This window comes from Oryctolagus cuniculus, chromosome 10 (assembly GCF_051225735.1).
Source record: "Oryctolagus cuniculus isolate XC-2025 breed Fujian yellow rabbit chromosome 10, ASM5122573v1, whole genome shotgun sequence".
Classification (NCBI taxonomy): domain Eukaryota; kingdom Metazoa; phylum Chordata; class Mammalia; order Lagomorpha; family Leporidae; genus Oryctolagus; species Oryctolagus cuniculus.
The window spans coordinates 90,171,301-90,188,384 of NC_142876.1; the positions used below are offsets into that span (position 1 = coordinate 90,171,301).

Here is a 17,084-nt window from a genome sequence, read left to right on the forward strand (position 1 = left end):
GTAGAAGATTGTCATGATTCTGGGATAGCTGACTACTTCTCCAGCAAAAAAAAATATATCGCAACACTAAAATTGAAAGATTTTGTACCAAAGATGCCACTAACTGAGAGAAGACACAAGCCAGAGGATGGAGATAATTGCAATGTATCTGAAAAAGGACTAGTATCCAGATGATGTAAATATCTCCTAAAATCACTAAGAAAAAGAAGTAACCCAGTGGAAACATGGGCAATGGATTTCAATAAGTCCTCCACAAGAGAAGGATATCCAATGGCTAATAAGCTTGTGAAAGTGTCCTTATCATTATTAGTCATGAAAGATAAAGAAACGTCGTAAGACCACTGGACACCTATAAAAATAAGACTATGTATCCAGAAGGATATCAAGCAACTGGGATTGTCATACTGTGCTATGGGGTGGAAAAGTCATACAGTCACCTTAGGAAACTACTGAATATTTACTGATGTTGAACAATCACAGGGGCTGTGATTCCACAACCGTACAAGATATATGCTCAAAAAAAGGTGAGAACATTTATAGGTATGTTATTTTTAGTAGTTTCCCAAATAGGATTCAGTCTGAATGGCCAAAAATAGCAGAATGAATAACTAAAAGGATGTATTCATACAATGAAATTTTATAAAGCAACAAGAAATGGGCCAGCGCCGCGGCTCACTAGGCTAATCCTCCGCCTTGCGGTGTTGGCACACCAGGTTCTAGTCCCGGTCGGGGCGCTGGATTCTGTCTTGGTTGCCCCTCTTCCAGGCCAGCTCTCTGCTATGGCCCCGGATTGCAGTGGAGGATGGCCTAAGTGCTTGGGCCCTGCACCCCATGGGAGACCAAGATAAGTACCTGGCTCCTGCCATCGGATCAGCATGGTGCGCCGGCCACAGCGCGCCGGCCGCGACGGCCATTGGAGGGTGAACCAACGGCAAAAAGGAGGACCTTTCTCTCTGTCTCTCTCTCTCACTGTCCACTCTGCCTGTCAAAAAAAAAAAAAAAAAGGCAACAAGAAATGAATCAATCACTTCTAGTTGCTATAGCAAGGATGAGTCACTAACAGAAGAAGACAAATACACAAGGGTATGCATGGTATGGTACCATTCATATAAAATCACAAACCATATAAAATGAATCTGGGTTCTTGAAAGTCAGGATAATGGTCCCTTTTAGACTGAAGCAGGGCAAATTAATTGGGAAGGAGTATGAAGTGTGCTTCTGAAATGTTGATAATATTTCTTAATTTGGATGGCAGTTAAATCGATACATACACTCTGAAAATTTCTTGTGCCTTACACACTTTTATGTATGTTATGTTTCAATGAACATATTCTGTTTTTTAAAAGATTTATTTATTTATTTTTAGATTCCTCCATCTGGTGGTTTTACTCCCCAAATGGCCACAATGGCTATAGCAGGGCTAGACTGAAGGCAGGAGCCAGGAGCTTATTCCAGGTGTCCCACATTTAAATACTTGAGTAGGGGACTGAATCAGAAGTGGAGCAACCAGGGATATGTGCTGGCACCCATATGGGATGCCAACACTGCAGGTGGCAGCTTAACCTGCTATGCCACAGCGCAGGCCCTGTGTTTTTGAGACTAGAGAGTGAAGACAAAAATGAAGGGACGATTCAGGGAGCTCTCCCACAGTTATCTAGGTGAGATGGCCATAGGGAATTCAGAGTATAGTTGTGGAGATAGAAAGAACTAGAGAGATTTGAAAGGAATTTAGGAGGCAGTCAGCCCATAACTTGGTGATTGATTCGACATGGAAGTGTCATTGGTTGAGTTGTGTGGCCCCCAAAAGATATTAGAAATCCCAATTTAGAATTAATTTAGAATGTGGCCTTATTTGAAAGTTTCGTCATTGCAGATGTAATGAGTTCAGGTGAGGCCATAGTGGAATAGGGTGGATCCTTAATTTGCAATGTGATTGGTTTATAGACAGAGGAGAGGAGACAGAGACCCAGACACATGAGGGGAGAATGCCTCACAGAGACAGGGATCGAAGGGATTATATTGCAAGGAGCACGGAAGATTGCCTACTGCTGCTGGAAACTGGCAAAAAGGATTATACCAGGAAGGGTTCTACCAGGAGCCTGAGAGAAAGGACTGTTTGGGTGGATGGTACGCTGAATTGAACAACCTGAATTATATATGGATCATCAAGTCAGATTGAAATTTTAGTTAATGCTGTGATGATGTTTTGAGCAGACAATAGAACATAATGCATCGAGGATTGGGCCAGGCAGTAGAAACAGTGCATCTAGGATTAGGCTCTTAGAGCATTTTATTTCTCGTTCTGTTTTCAGCAAGAAGTCACCTAAATCTTCTTTACCAACTAAGAATATACAGGCTCACAGTCATCCTTAGAATTATTCCAAAGAGTGGCAGCAGGAAGTGCAGGTTGGTGGGAATCCTTAACATGTCCCTTCTTGTTTTTTTTTTCCACCTTGAGGGCATAGTTGGGTGTGGAACCCTGGAGATGCAGCCTCTGTATTTTAATATGCTTAGGAAATATGAACAAGGTAGTAGAGCTGGTGCACATCAGCTCCATTTTGCTTTCTGTTCCTCAATTCTGAGTATTGGGGGGTTTGCTGGTGCCTGCATCTTTTGTGATGATGGGAGATGTGGGAGATGAATCCTTGTCGGAGGCTTCTCTCTAGGATGCCTTGAATTAGAGAGAGGAGCTGTGAGCTGGGAGGCAGCAAAGTCCTACTAAGTCTGCATCTCTGCTTCTTCCTCTTGTTGCAACAGTGCTTTGGCAAGGCCTTCTCTGGCCTTCTCTCCTGATGTCATTCGGTGGCAAGTGTGTGAACTGGAATAAACTTCCTCACTGTGCTTCCTCCTACTGCTGCAGCCAGGAATGTTTCCTTAGTGGTGGGAAATACCCCACTCACTAATCCATCACTTTCAGAGCTGTCTGGGCTGTTTGTGCTGAAAAATAATCAAGCCTAATCAAACACCTTAAATATTCAATATGATTACAGGAAAAACGAATAGATTTTGTAAACTCATTGATATTAAATTCTACTTGCAGTTAGTCTTGGACATAAATTTCAGAAAATTACATGTAAATGTACTCATTAGTACACTATAATATTGAACATCTATTTTGTCTCTGGGCAATTTTTCTTTTCTTAGCACAAAAGCTGTTTCTACTTATTAAAAATAGTAATTGATTTTTCATTTTTTAAAAACTTGCCTTTTCTCCCAGTTCTATTTTATCTCTGCATTTTGACTCATGCATTTCAATAATATTTTCCTAAATCTCATGAAAGGACTACATTATGTTCTAATAATTTTGAGGGCAAAGAGGAGGAAGGGCAGATGCAGTGTTGCCAGAGAAACTATTTTAGAACTGAGTAGGCCCAAAAAAAAAAAAAAAAAAAAACAGACCTTGGGTGGTATATTGAATGGCTTTGTGCAAAAGATTTGGTTATTTTTGTACAGTGCCATTTGAACATCATAGGTCTTATTTTGTAATTAAATGTTTTGATAAAACTGACTAAATAGTGCTGGATTCCAAAAATGACTTTTTAAAAGATTTATTTATTTATTTATTTGCAAGTCAGAGTTACATAGAGAGAGGAGAGGCAGCGAGAGAGAGAGGTTTTTTTTTTTTTTAATTTTATTTTACAGGCAGAGTGGACAGTGAGAGAGAGAGAGAGACAGAGAGAAAGGTCTTCCTTTGCTGTTGGTTCACCCTCCAATGGCCGCCGTGGTCGGCGCACCGCACTGATCTGATGGCAGGAGCCAGGTACTTATCCTGGTCTCCCATGGGGTGCAGGGCCCAAGTACTTGGGCCATCCTCCACTGTACTTCCCTGGCCACAGCAGAGAGCTGGCCTGGAAGAGGGGCAACCAGGACAGAATCTGGCGCCCCGACCGGGACTAAAGCCTGGTGTGCCGGCGCCGCAAGGTGGAGGATTAGCCTAGTGAGCTGCGGCGCCGGCCCAAAAATGACTATTACAATGTTCTAAAATTTACAGATCAGTCATATAGATTAGTTGTAATATGATTGCGTTGTGTGTACATTTAAATACTTGTTTGATTTCTACTCCAGTATTAACTCATTTAAGAAAAAAAGAAATACTTCAAGAATTTGGGCAGGCTGGCTCTGTTGTGCAGCAGGTTAACGTCCTGGCCTGAAGCGCCGGCATCCCATATGGGTGCCAGTTTGAGACCCAGCTGCTCCACTTCTGATCCAGCTCTCTGCTTGGCCTGGGAAAGCAGCAGAAGATGGCCCAAGTCCTTGGGCCCCTGCATCTACATGGGAGAGCCCGAAGAAGCCCCTGGCTCCTGGCTTCAGACTGGCGCAGCTCCAGCCATTGCGGCCAAAAGGGGAGTGAACCATCGGATGGAAGACCTCTCTCTCTCTGCCTCTCCTCTCTCTGTGTAACTCTGACTTGCAAATAAATACATAAATCTTTTTAAAAAAGAATTTGGGAATAATTTTAACTAAAAATTTTATTTATTTCAAATGCTTATTGCAGTTACTGACATATATGGCATGTCTATCAAACTTTTTTGGTAAAGAAATAAAAATACTTCGCATACTGAAATTTGCATTTGTAGGAAGATACACATTTGTGAGATACACAGTTTTGTTTATGTGGAGTGGTATTATGTATCCCAAAGGGCAAGTGAGTACACTTTTTGTCATTTTGTGACTACATCTTTCTTAAAGTTTTGTTTACTTACTGAAAGTCAGAGTGACAGAGAGGAACACACACACACACACACAGAGAGAGAGAGAGAGAGAGAGAGAGAGAGAGAGACATCTATCTATCTCTTGGTTCATTTCCCAGATGCCTGCAACAGCAGTGGGACTGGGCCAGGCCAAAGAGAGAAGCCAAGAACTCCATCTGAATCTCCCATGTGGGTGGCAGGGACTGAAGTACTTGTGCAGTCATCTGCTGCTTCCCAGGCACATTATCAGGAAGCTGGATCAGAAGTGCAAAAATAGCCAGGACTTGTACCAGGCACTCCAGAATGGGATGTAGGCATCTGAAGCGATGGCTTATGCTGACGTGAGACAGTACCCATCCCTGTGAATCCATTTATTAATGCTTTTAGGACTCAGCTGAAGACAAATTGAGCACAGAATTATTCTGGTGTATATAGGGTATATGTACGTGTGTGCATAGCTGTGCACAACTGTGATAATGCATCTTTCACACCATTAAATAAATTAGATAGGCACTAGGGATTTAAAAATGATGTAGTGAGGCCGGCGCCGCGGCTCACTAGGCTAATCCTCCGCCTAGTGGCGCCGGCACACCGGGTTCTAGTCCCGGTCAGGGCGCCAGATTCTGTCCCGGTTGCCCCTCTTCCAGGCCAGCTCTCTGCTGTGGCCAGGGAGTGTAGTGGAGGATGGCCCAAGTGCTTGGGCCCTGCACCCCATGGGAGACCAGGAAAAGCACCTGGCTCCTGGCTCCTGCCACCGGATCAGCGCGGTGCGCCGGTCGTAGCGCGCCTCCGCGGCGGCCATTGGAGGGTAAACCAACGGCAAAGGAAGACCTTTCTCTCTGTCTCTCTCTCTCACTGTCCACTCTGCCTGTAAAAAAAAAAAAAAAATGATGTAGTGGTGGGACCAGCACTGTGGCATAGTAGGTAAAGCCACCGCCTGCAGTGCCGGCATCCCATATGGGCGTTGGTTCAAGTCCTGGCTGCTCCACTTTCTATCCAGCTCTCTGCTATGGCCTGGGAAAGCAGTAGAAGATGGCCCAAGTCCTTGGTCCCTGCAGCCACATGGGAGACCGGGAAGAAGCTCCTGGCTCCTGGCTTCAGATCAGTGCAGCTCCTTGTGGCCAGTTGGTGAGTGAACCAGGAGATGGTTCTCTCTGCCTCTCCTCTCTCTGTGTAACTCTGCCTTTCAAAATAAATGACTCTTTAACAAACTAAAAAAGTGATGTAGTAGTAACAAAAGAGAGAGGATGGGGTTTTGCATATCTTTTTCTTTATTTCTGTATTTTCACCATGTATTGTGAATCAAAAATGCCGGGCTTTGTAATTCATGATGTCCATTGGGCAAGGTTCTTGGCTGAATGTATTCCATCTGCTAGTCTGTGGCAGCTAAACAGCTTAGTTCTTGAATTTTTAAAATCATTTTGCAAAAGGCCGGAAACACTAAATATTCTCAATATGAGTTTGGCTGCAGTTTGTAGCAATGTCTTTGGCAAATACAGCTGGCCATTTATATTGTTATTCATTTACCAATATTCCCTTAAATCCCTGAGGCAATATATGGGTTAAGATCAAGGCGGTAGAACTTTAGCTATCTGCCTCACTGGAAGTCTCGACTATACCACTTACTGGCTTTTGTGAGTGCAAGCAGCTTTTTAAACCTCTGTGCGTAGTTTCCTCAAATATCTCATGGAGAAAATGGTGATATCTGATAGACTTTGGAAATGACTTAATGCATCTAACATGTTGAGAACAATATCTGATATAGTGAGAACTTAATATTAAAAGTTATTAAAAATTGAATGAAAACAGCTCTTTACCCTAACGTGATCGTGTGGTACACATATTAACTTAAATATTTTGGAACAAAACGAGTGGAAGAAATTACCTTAAAATTGTGTATATGTACACATATATATGTATATTATGATTATAAAAGTATAGATTCACGGAATGCTTATTTTAAATAAATGAACTTAAAATTTTTCTTAGCTATGACTGTACCACTTTGCACTGTTAACAGTGTATCTAAATATGAGTGAATTATGAATGCTGTTGAGATTATATAAAAAACTTGCTGCTATTTTCAGTTTTTATGAACATTATTATTAGTTTACAATGAGGTCTTTGTGGAGTTTGCAACTCAGCTTTAAAAGTTATTTAAGAAAGAGACTATTGGAGAAAGTGAGATATGCGGTATCCCTAAGCAAGATCAATCTTTATGCTGACTAGATCCTGATGTCATTTTAATTTCTGCTGGGAGACAAGGGTGGAGGCTAGGAGTGAAGGATCTGCAATGGTTTTGTTTTGTTTTTTTTAAAGATTCATGGATTTATTTGAAAGGCAGAATTACAGAGTGGGAGAGAAAGGGAGAGAGAGAGAGAGAGAGAGAAAGAGAGAGAGATGTATTTTCCATCCACTTGTTCACTCCCCAAATGGCCAAAGCTGTCAGAACTAGGCCAATCCAAAGCCAGGAGCCAGGAGCTTCTCCAGGTCTCCATGTGGGTTCAGGGCCCCAAGGATTTGGGCCATCTTTGTTTTCCCAGATGCATTAACAGGGAGTTGGATCGGAAGTAAAAAGGCCAGGACTTTAACCGGTGCTCATATGGGATGCTGATACCAAAGGTACTCTGCCACAGAGTCGGCCTCCCTTGATTGTTTTCTTCAGTTAAATAGTGCATATCAGATTCCAGTATGATATTCTCCACCTGTGTTCCACCGGAGTCCTAGGAAATGGCTACTGTGCCTTTTTTTACAGAGAAAAAAAAAACCCCTCCATTGTTTCAGTGGGAAAATGTACCACAGAGTTAAGAACAACAAATATCCTGCCTGTTGTTTATCCCACTGAGATTTTCTGCCTCTTTAGTTAGAGTGATGGGTGAATAAAAATTAATTAGAAGCTGGAATCTGATTTTAAGATGGGATGTCAGACACATATATCAAGTTGTTAGGTTAGCTGTAAAGCATAACCTGGGATTTATATATTTAGAAGTAATAATAAATCTGTCTGTCATGAAAATCACATTACCCAGTGTTGCATGCTAATGGCTTCCACGGAATTGTGATCTCTCCAACAATTTCCCGCTGGCTCTGTTTTTTTTCTGACTTGCTGTCTTTTGATCAACTAGTGGTTCTACTCTCTTCACTTAGCAATGTGACTACTGCAATGGACATGGCAATGGCTTTTGATAGTTCTACTTAATTCTATCATTTTACCATAATCAATCTGCCTGCCGGTCAGTTGCTCATTTCATTAACTAATAATTACTTGCAAGATATAAGGAGGTCTTCAAAAAGTTTATGAAAAATACATATCATGGAAAAACTGTGTATGAGTTTAAAGATTTTTGAATTCCGCTTTCCACACATTTTTTGAGGTCCCCTTTTGCATATATTAAGTCCTTGCTATGTGCCAGGATATTTGTGAGATCCTGGAAATGTAATAAAGACAGGGCCTGTCCTTAGAGATGGTAATGATGGGGGAGAGAAGAAAGAAACCTCGTACTCTGTTGTGAGATGGGTGAAGGGTTGGATGTAAGGAACCCAGATCGAAGCGGGTCCAGTGAGGCTCTCTGGAGGCCAGTAGTGTTTGAGTGAAACTTTTTGAGCTGGGTGGTAGGAGCAAGCCTGCTGAAAGGAAGTGGAGACTGATGGACCTGCTTCCGGGCAAATGGACTAGCCCATGGAAAGGCATGGGCTGAAGGAGTAAGGTCCACTGTAGAGCTGGGATGGGGGCAGAGTTCCACAGGGATTTATAAACTACGTTAAACATTTTTATCTAAATGGGAAGCCATAGAAGGATTTAAGTCAGGTGCAGTGTTGCCAAAAGCTGTCACAGTTTTTCATTCTGTCTGGGGTAGCTGCCCAGGTTTCTTAACACGAGATGATGGCTCTGTGGAAAGTGGTGCCATATTGTCTTTCTGACTTTAATTTTCTCCTTGGTCCCATTTCCAGCACTCTAGGTGCTTTGTGAACTTCCATGCTACCACATCTCTGTTCACCCTGATCCCTTGACCTCCAACCCCTGTCACTTCATTTCTTACTTGTCCTCACGTCACGCAGTTTTCCAGGTCTAATTCCATGGCACTACTCTGGGAGGCTTTCTTTGATATACACCAGAAAGAATTAATCCTGTCTTAACTTTGTACTCCCTTAAGTGTGGCTGTCTTTATTTATCCCTGTATCTAACAAATGCTTGTCGGTTCCAAACTGTGTTCCAGGTGTGTGAGTGTTCACAACCACCAAAATGCCTGACTTTATATAGAGTTTGCTTAAATGATAAACACAATTAGACTCATTTGTCCTGCTAGTAAATACTGGTTAGATATTTATACATTTGTCTCCTTGATAGACTTCTCAGATGTGTGAAGATAGATATATGTTCTTTGTATTTGCAGAATTAATTGTTTTTGAATCAATGAATGCAGACTGAAAAGAGGTATGGTGAATATTTGCAGAGCAATTTGGCCTGACACTTTTCCCTTTCATGTAAGGTAGATAGTATTGCTTCTCGAGTCATACTGTTGTGGGAAGTTGAAATCATGCTTCTACCACTTACTACAAGTTTTGCTTTGGATAAATCACTTCACCTCTCTTAGCCCAATACGTTTTTGTTTTATAGGTTTCTACTTCATAGTCTTGTGGAGATTAGAAACTATATGCAGGATGACTATATAATAAATATATTAAATAAGTGATTCTTATTTTTATTTGCTTATTTACTTTTGAAAATATTGTTTGGCCGGCGCTGCGGCTCACTTGGCTAATCCTCTGCCTGTGGCGCCGGCACCCGGGTTCTAGTCCCGGTTGCTCTTCTTCCAATCCAGCTCTCTGCTGTGGCCCGGGAGTGCAATGGAGGATGGCCCAAGTGCTTGGCCCCTGCACCTGCATGGGAAACCAGGAGGAAGCACCTGGCTCCTGGCTTCGGATCGGCACAGCGCACACCGGCCGCAGCGCGCGCCAGCTGTAGCAGCCATTTTGGGGGTGAAACAATGGAAAAGGAAGACCTTTTCTCTCTGTCTCTCTCTCTCTGTCTAACTCTGCCTGTCAAAAAAAGAGAAAATATTGTTTATTATTATAATTATATATTAATTATATATAATCAATATAAGCTAATCAATATATAATATTAATAATTAATATATAAAGAATATAAATTAATTATATATAATTATATATATATTAAAAGGCAGGAGAAAGAGAGGGGGCTGGGGAAGGAGTATCTTCCATTGGCTAATCCCCTCTCTAAATGCCCACAAATAGCTGAGACTGGGCCAGGCCGAAGCCAGGAGTTGGGAACTCAAACCAAGTCTCTCATGTGGATGGCATGGATCCAAGAACCTGAACCATCAGCTGCTGCTTTTGAGAGTGTGCATTAGCTGGAAGCTGGGATACAGAACAGAGCTGAGATTCCCACACAGGTGGTTCACTGTGGGTTGAGGACATCCTAAGAGGCATCTTGATTACTTTTGCAAAAGCCCACCACCATCTTTTAATGAATTCCATTATTTTTGACAGACTTTTGGTGTGAGAATATGGTACAAGTTTTATAGTATATTTGTTTTTAGAAACATTCAAAATTGACTGAGGCATGTGTAGTCCATCTAATACCCATCATGTTTGTCCCAATAGATACGTTATGGGGAGATCTCACTTTTCCTTTTGCCTCTGGATCTGAAAGGCTTAGTCTTTCCTAGGTTCTTCCATCTGTGAGTTATAGTTCTTTCATCCATACCTTGACTTAGGCATTCTGAAAGCCTATTGTGTTTTCTGTCAATGCCACCTTCTGGGGCTGAAGAATTCTGAAGGCTTACTTTTTGATATGAGAAAGTGTTTTGTAAATGAAAAAGCATTTAAGGGTCTTCCCCCTGCATCTGTTGTTTTTGGCATGCCTCCATTGTTGCTGGTGTGAGTTGTTGTAGCAGATGATCTCTTGGTTTGGTGTGTGGAGAACAGGCAATGTTTGCATCTCAGATCTTCCACTTGTAGTTGTATAACTTTAGACAATGACTGACTCTATTGTTTGCCTTCCTTCTCTGTAAGAAGATCCTAATACCTTGGCCAGAGGGAAACTTATGAAGGATTAACTGAAAAGTAATGTAAAATGCTCAGCACAATCCCTATTACATAGTACATCACACTGCCGTCATATTTATATTCATTATTATTTTCATCAGAATGTCTCCTTGTTAGACTCAAAATTTGACAGCAGGGAGAACATGTCTTTAAATCAGTGCATCTGTAGCGATGCTTGACACATATAGGACACAGTGAACAAATATTTAGTGAATGCATGAACAAAAATATGAAGTACTGTTTAATGTCAGAATGTGCTAAATGTATGTGTAGGACTTTGTACAGGATAGGAAAGTGATGAGATGCGTTCCTTCCTGGTTCCTGCTTACATTTCCCTAGTTGTATGAGTGAGTTCTGGATTATTTTTTTCTTTTTACTATGGGATTTAGTGAAAAAGACTTTTTTCCTTCTTTAGGTTCTCTCAAGGGTGTTTCCTTATTTAGCTTGTTTCTGCACAATGCTCTTTGTAACTTTCTGCCATTTCATATTTGTTAGGTGCTAATACTTTTGGTTCTTCATTTTACTAGAAAATTATTTCTGATTGTATTCTCTTATATGTGTGCCATGAAATAATATTTTCTCTCTGTGTCTATGTGTGCTTATTTCTTTTATTAAAGACAAACATTCCTCATAGCGCTCTTGCCTTCTTGCAGAGGAAGAGGGATCATAAAGTCAGTGGGCAGCTCCAGATGGGGCAGTGGGCGGATGCACAGCTCCTACCAAGAATGTCCAGATGACTTTAGAGATTGAAGGCAGCTTCCCTTTGTGCCAGGCTTATTCCCTGAAAGGAGCACAGCCAGGGGCCAAGACAATTTTAGTAGAACATTGAAACTTTCTTTCTCCTTCATTGCCCTCAATCCCATGCTTACCATTAGCTTAGTTTTTCATACAAGTGTAGTACTTGCTTTTTCCACCTTCCTTGTCTGTGTACATTTTATCTGAGACTGAACCTAGCTGTCCACATGTCTAGTATGCCTTTCATAGAACGTCTAGCTTGAGGCTTTTCACAAAGGGTCACACATTCCAATGTCTTTGGAGACCAGCTGGGAAGATTCTGTGACGGAGCAAAATGGGTTAGGTAAGAAATTCTTTACTACCATAAATATTATCATCTCTTCGTTTTTCTTGAAACATTAAGCCCCCTAAACCCACCTTTAATTTTCACTTGTGATTGAGACCCAGTAACACAAAATGTTAACATTCGGTCTCAGAGATGGGGAGACTATCTGGTGGTGTGATTAAGGCAAATTACTGAGTGCATTCTCCACTCAGTGGGAGCAGTCTTGATCAGCCCTAGCCATTTGTTATCATGTGGCAGTGTGGCGCCAGTAGGATTGGAGCTTCCAGCCTTTTCTGTGAAATCTCTCAATTTACAAATGTTGAAAAGAATTTAAAAATGTTAAAGCACTAAGTCAGCCATTATAGTATGTCCAAATGAAACAGAGAAATGGGTCCAATTTGGATCATGGTTCACTTATTGTTTAACTCTGCTGCTGTACAGTAGATGCATAATTATCAGTTTTAGGCAGTCTTCCATACTGTTCAAGCTCTGAACAAAATGCAGATTACAATGAGAAATGCCTCATTTCCAAAAATCACTTGAGTATCCTTTCAAAAAGAAAGTACTTTTTTCTCTTCTGAGTTTCTAGCAAACCTCTGAAGGGTTCTGTAAGATAAATGGTGTGGTTGTTTTTCACTTAGTATACAAAGCTTAAGGTTTTTGTGTGTTCCTGCCTTGTTTTCCATTTGGCATGCACTACTTTAAAGCTTTTTTTTTTTTTTTAAATTAAACTGACATGTAGTGAGAAAAAGTTACTGGAGCTTGAAAGTTGGTTAATATCAATTACATTCTGTGTCTAATAACCCGTGTCTGGAAAATGTAACTTGTTTGTTATAAATACCCAATGCCAAATCAAGAATAAACAGCTGCTTTGTTTTAGTCGCTATTTAGAGCATCACTTTAACAACTTTGACCCTATTCAAGGAGGTAATGAAGAGCTGGGTGCCAGGGATGTTGATAAACTGTGGCAATTTCTGCATTGTGTCCTCATAGCTGCCTCTGCTCCAGCCTCCATTATTTAAATTACTAGTCATTACAGTCCTGCCATTAACTGGAAATGCGGCAGGATGACACATAGGAATAGGGCCAGCAGGGTTCTGTTAGCCCTTATCGAGTACCACACTCTGGGATGGGGAGCAATCTTTAAAAAGAAGCACACAGGCGGCTGGCACTGTGGTGTATAGCAGGTTAAGCCGCCACTTGCAGTGCTGGCAATAATGTGAGTGCTGGTTCAAGTCCTGGCTGCTGCTTTTCTGATCTAGCTCTCTGCCATTGCCCAGGAAAGCAGTAGATAGTAGCCCAAATGCTTGGGCCCCTGCACCTGCGCCGGGGACCCGGAAGAAGCTCCTGACTCCTGTATTTGGACTGGCCCAGCTCTGGCCATTGTGGCCATGTGGGGAGTAAACCAGCAGTTGGAAGATCCCTTTCTCTCTCTCTCTTTGCCTCTGCCTCTCTGTAACTCTGCCTCTCAAATTAATAAATAAATCTTTTAAAAAAAAAAGTATGCAAACCAACCTCCTAAAGCTTGAACACCATGAATTCTTTGCACTACTGGTATGATAATTTTAAGTTCCCTCCTGTACATCTTTTTTGGTTATTAGACATAAATCAGAGATAATATTCTGAGCTTTAGAAAGTCAGTATTTTATTTTTCACTGAAATAGAAACGATTAAAGCATATCTCGGGATGGCTTATTATTCCCCATCATGATCAAATGCACAAGGATATGGGAGAAGGAGGTTGCTCGGTCTGGGATATGGAACTGAATAAAGTAATTGCCCAGTCCCTTGACTCTTATCCATGTCATTTTTAGAAATGTGCATATTTTATTACTGTACAACCTGCATAGGCCAAGGAAGCTGTCAGTCTTCATTACTTGATTAAGACTCACAGCTAATGTAGCCCATGCATATTCAAGTTGCAAATACTTTCTTTTGATCTAATAGAATACACTCTATCCATCCTATTCTATCTAGAGAATGTCTTACAAAAGTATGGCCTCTGGCCAGTTGTTCAAGGCCTACAGGGAGGGAGGAGCTGAAAGAGGTCTTTGTTATTCAGCATGTTGTTTTAGAAGAACTAGAATTAATTCCTTTTTACCAGGATATCATCTGTTGCAACATTTGTCTTTCCTGGAAAACTTCGGGGTCATTTAAGTGTTGAACTCAGCTGTTTGTCCTGAACTTGGCATATTTGCTTTCTGCATCACTTCAGATACTTTCAGATGGAAGTAACAGAAATCTCAGCTCAACTGACTTAAGCACAAATGTGAAATGTAGATTTAAAAACAAGTCTATGCCAGGACTCAGCAACAACATTATCAAAACCCAGGTCCTGGGGCTGGTGCTATGGCATAATGGGTAAAGCCGCTGCCTGCAGTGCCAGCATCTCATATGGGCACCGTTCGAATCTCAGCTGCTCCGCTTCCTATCCAGATCTCTGATGATGGCCTGGGAGAGCAGTAGAAGATGGTCCAAGTGCTTGGGCCCCTGCACCCATGTGGGAGACCTGGAAGAAGCTCCTGGCTCCTGGCTTTGGATCAGCACAGCTCTGGCCATTGTGGCCATCTGGGGAGTGAACCAGCGGATGGAAGACCCCCTCCCCTGCCTCTGCCTCTCTATAATTTTGCCTTTCAAATAAATAAATAAATCTAAAAAAAAAAAATCCCGTCTTTACTCTTTGCAGTCTTGTCCCCTGATGGTTCCAGGCTGGCTCCTGTGCTTTCAGATATCTTCAGATAGCAGTTTCCAAAGGCCAGGAGGAGGAAGAAATTTCCATTTTTCCACATGTCGTTTGTTTTCTTAAGTGTCAAGAAAAGGATTTCTGAAGCTCTCTTAACAATTTAACCTCTCAACTGCTAGGAGGCTTTCAAACGAATCAATCTCTTACAAGAAGAATAAAATTTATTTTTTAAAAAAGATTTATTTTATTTATTTGAAAGGCAGAGTTGGGAGGGGGGAGAAAGAGAGAAAATAAAAAAAAAGAGAGTGAGAGAGAGCACTGTTTTCCATCTGTTGGTTTGCCCCCGCAACTGGCTGCAACAGCCAGGCTGGTCCAGGCTGAAGCCAGGAGCCTGGAACTGCATATGGTTCTCCCATGTGAGTGGCATGGACCTAAGCATTCAGGCCATTTCTGATGCTTTCTCAGTGCATTAGCAGGGAGCTGGATCAGAAGAGGCCAGAAGGGGCAGAAAAAATCCAAAAACTTGGCCAAAGTCATGTGGTTAGTAATAAGGTTGGAATGAGAATTCTCATAAAAAATATCAGAAATTGATTAAAAATTCAATAAAGCACCAAACATCTGAACAACACTCTGAATCACTTTGACATAATCAATATTCATAGAAGATCATTCCCACCAACAGGAGATTGAACTTTCTATTACTTGCATATGGCAAGTATACCGAAAAGAGATCATAGGCCAGGCTTTAAACAAGTTTAATATAGTTTCCAAAAACTGTCATCATGTTGACTAGTCTATCTTGAAATAATATTATTAAGTTTGAAATCAACAACATTGTCTCTAAGATCAATTATTTGAAAGTTAAATAATGCATTTCCAATTATTTATGTGTCAGAGTTACAAAAATAAAAACAATCTGTATATTAAAATTTAAAAAAACATGGCCGGAAGGCACTCTAACCAGCACTCTGATATGGGATGCTGGTGCCCCTTAACCCACAGTGCTACAGCACCAGACCCAGAATGAAGATTGTAAGCTTCAAGCCTAAGTCCTTGTAGGTCCCAGTCTCATGTTTCTGGATATGGGAAGTCACTACCTGAACAAAATCGCAAAGTCAGTTCCCATTAGGAAGGATGGAAGGAAGGAAGGAAGGAAGGAAGGAAGGAAGGAAAGGGGGAGAGAGAGAACTGTTGCATAGCAACTTGCCACTTCCCATTTTGTCGTCCCAAAATTTCTATTTGAGAATCACAACACACAGAAAGGAGAATGATCTTATCCAAGCTTAGAGTTAGAAAGTAGAGAGCTAGAGTTTGAATCCAAATGATTATGACTTCAGAACCCTGAATCTTGGGAGAGAACAAGCAAAGGGAGAAATATAGAACAGAGTGATTGTACTACTGGAATACTCCAGGGAAAACAGCAATGGGTTTATTTAGCCCACAAACTGGTAATATAATATTTTTGGAACCTAAAAATAACACATATGCGTTGAGGAAATTTTGAAAATACAGAAGAATGTAAGGAAGAAAATAAACATCTCAGTAATTCCCATATTTAGCCATAACTACTCAACATTTTAGGGTATTTTGTCCTTGTCCTTATATATACACCCCCACACACCATTATACATTTAAAACACTTATTGATCATGTTCTATGTACAAAATATGCCGATATATAAATATATATGCAGATATGCCTTAAAATGCTGGAAGCAAACTCTACTGTTTTACATCTTGCTGTTGTGTTATATATCATGTATATTTTTGTACATTTTTTTATAAACTATAATTCTTCAGGAACATAATTTTTAATGACTATGTAGTGATCCATTTTATAGAAAACAAAATGTGTTTGACAAGTCCTTTATTTGTTTTTCCCTATCTCTCCATATGGGAGGTAACAAATAAAATCTACATATGATGCAATGAATATCCATATATGATCTGTCTTTGGGCATATTTTTATTACTTGCGTATAGTCTTTGGTAGAACAGATCAGGGAATGAAATTTTAAAGTCGCAAACATTTGAGGCACATTGCTAGGTTGCAGTCCAGATATGCTGTGCTGTCTGTTTTTCTGAAAACGACATGTGAGAGTGTTTTGGCTCTTTCCTAATAGCTCTTGTTAGTAATCTTTGGCTTTTGGAGTGGTTCTGGAAATCCTATGGCAAAACCCTGCATTCTACAGATACGTTACATCTGATAACCATTTGTTTTTCCCTTGAGGAAACAGCTTAGAGTTCATTATACTGCTTGTATTAATTGTATCAGGCCAAAATGGAACACCATACATTATAAGATAGTGAGAAAAATCTTTACAATCTATACCAAAGTGATATTTGCATTTGCATCTCTACCATGGTTGAAATAAAAACCTACATAAGTGTATTGTTAAAATGTTCAGATAAATTATTTGGTTCATAAATAAATAATTTTAACTTTTATGATAATGGATATGATAATGGAGAAGAGGAAAGCTGTTGTGAGACTTTCTGGATATGCCAATCATTCATTGTCTTGCAGCCATGATAAACAGCACCATGAATTAAATGACAAAACATTGAATGACAGGCTGT

At 40.7% G+C, this 17,084-nt stretch overlaps 1 protein-coding gene across 1 annotated transcript in view; it reads left to right on the forward strand.

Annotated features, from left to right (window-relative positions):
* Positions 1–17,084, forward strand: part of FHIT (fragile histidine triad diadenosine triphosphatase) — a 1,587,164-nt gene that overhangs the window by 173,949 nt on the left and 1,396,131 nt on the right. The gene's annotated exons all lie outside the window — the stretch shown is intronic.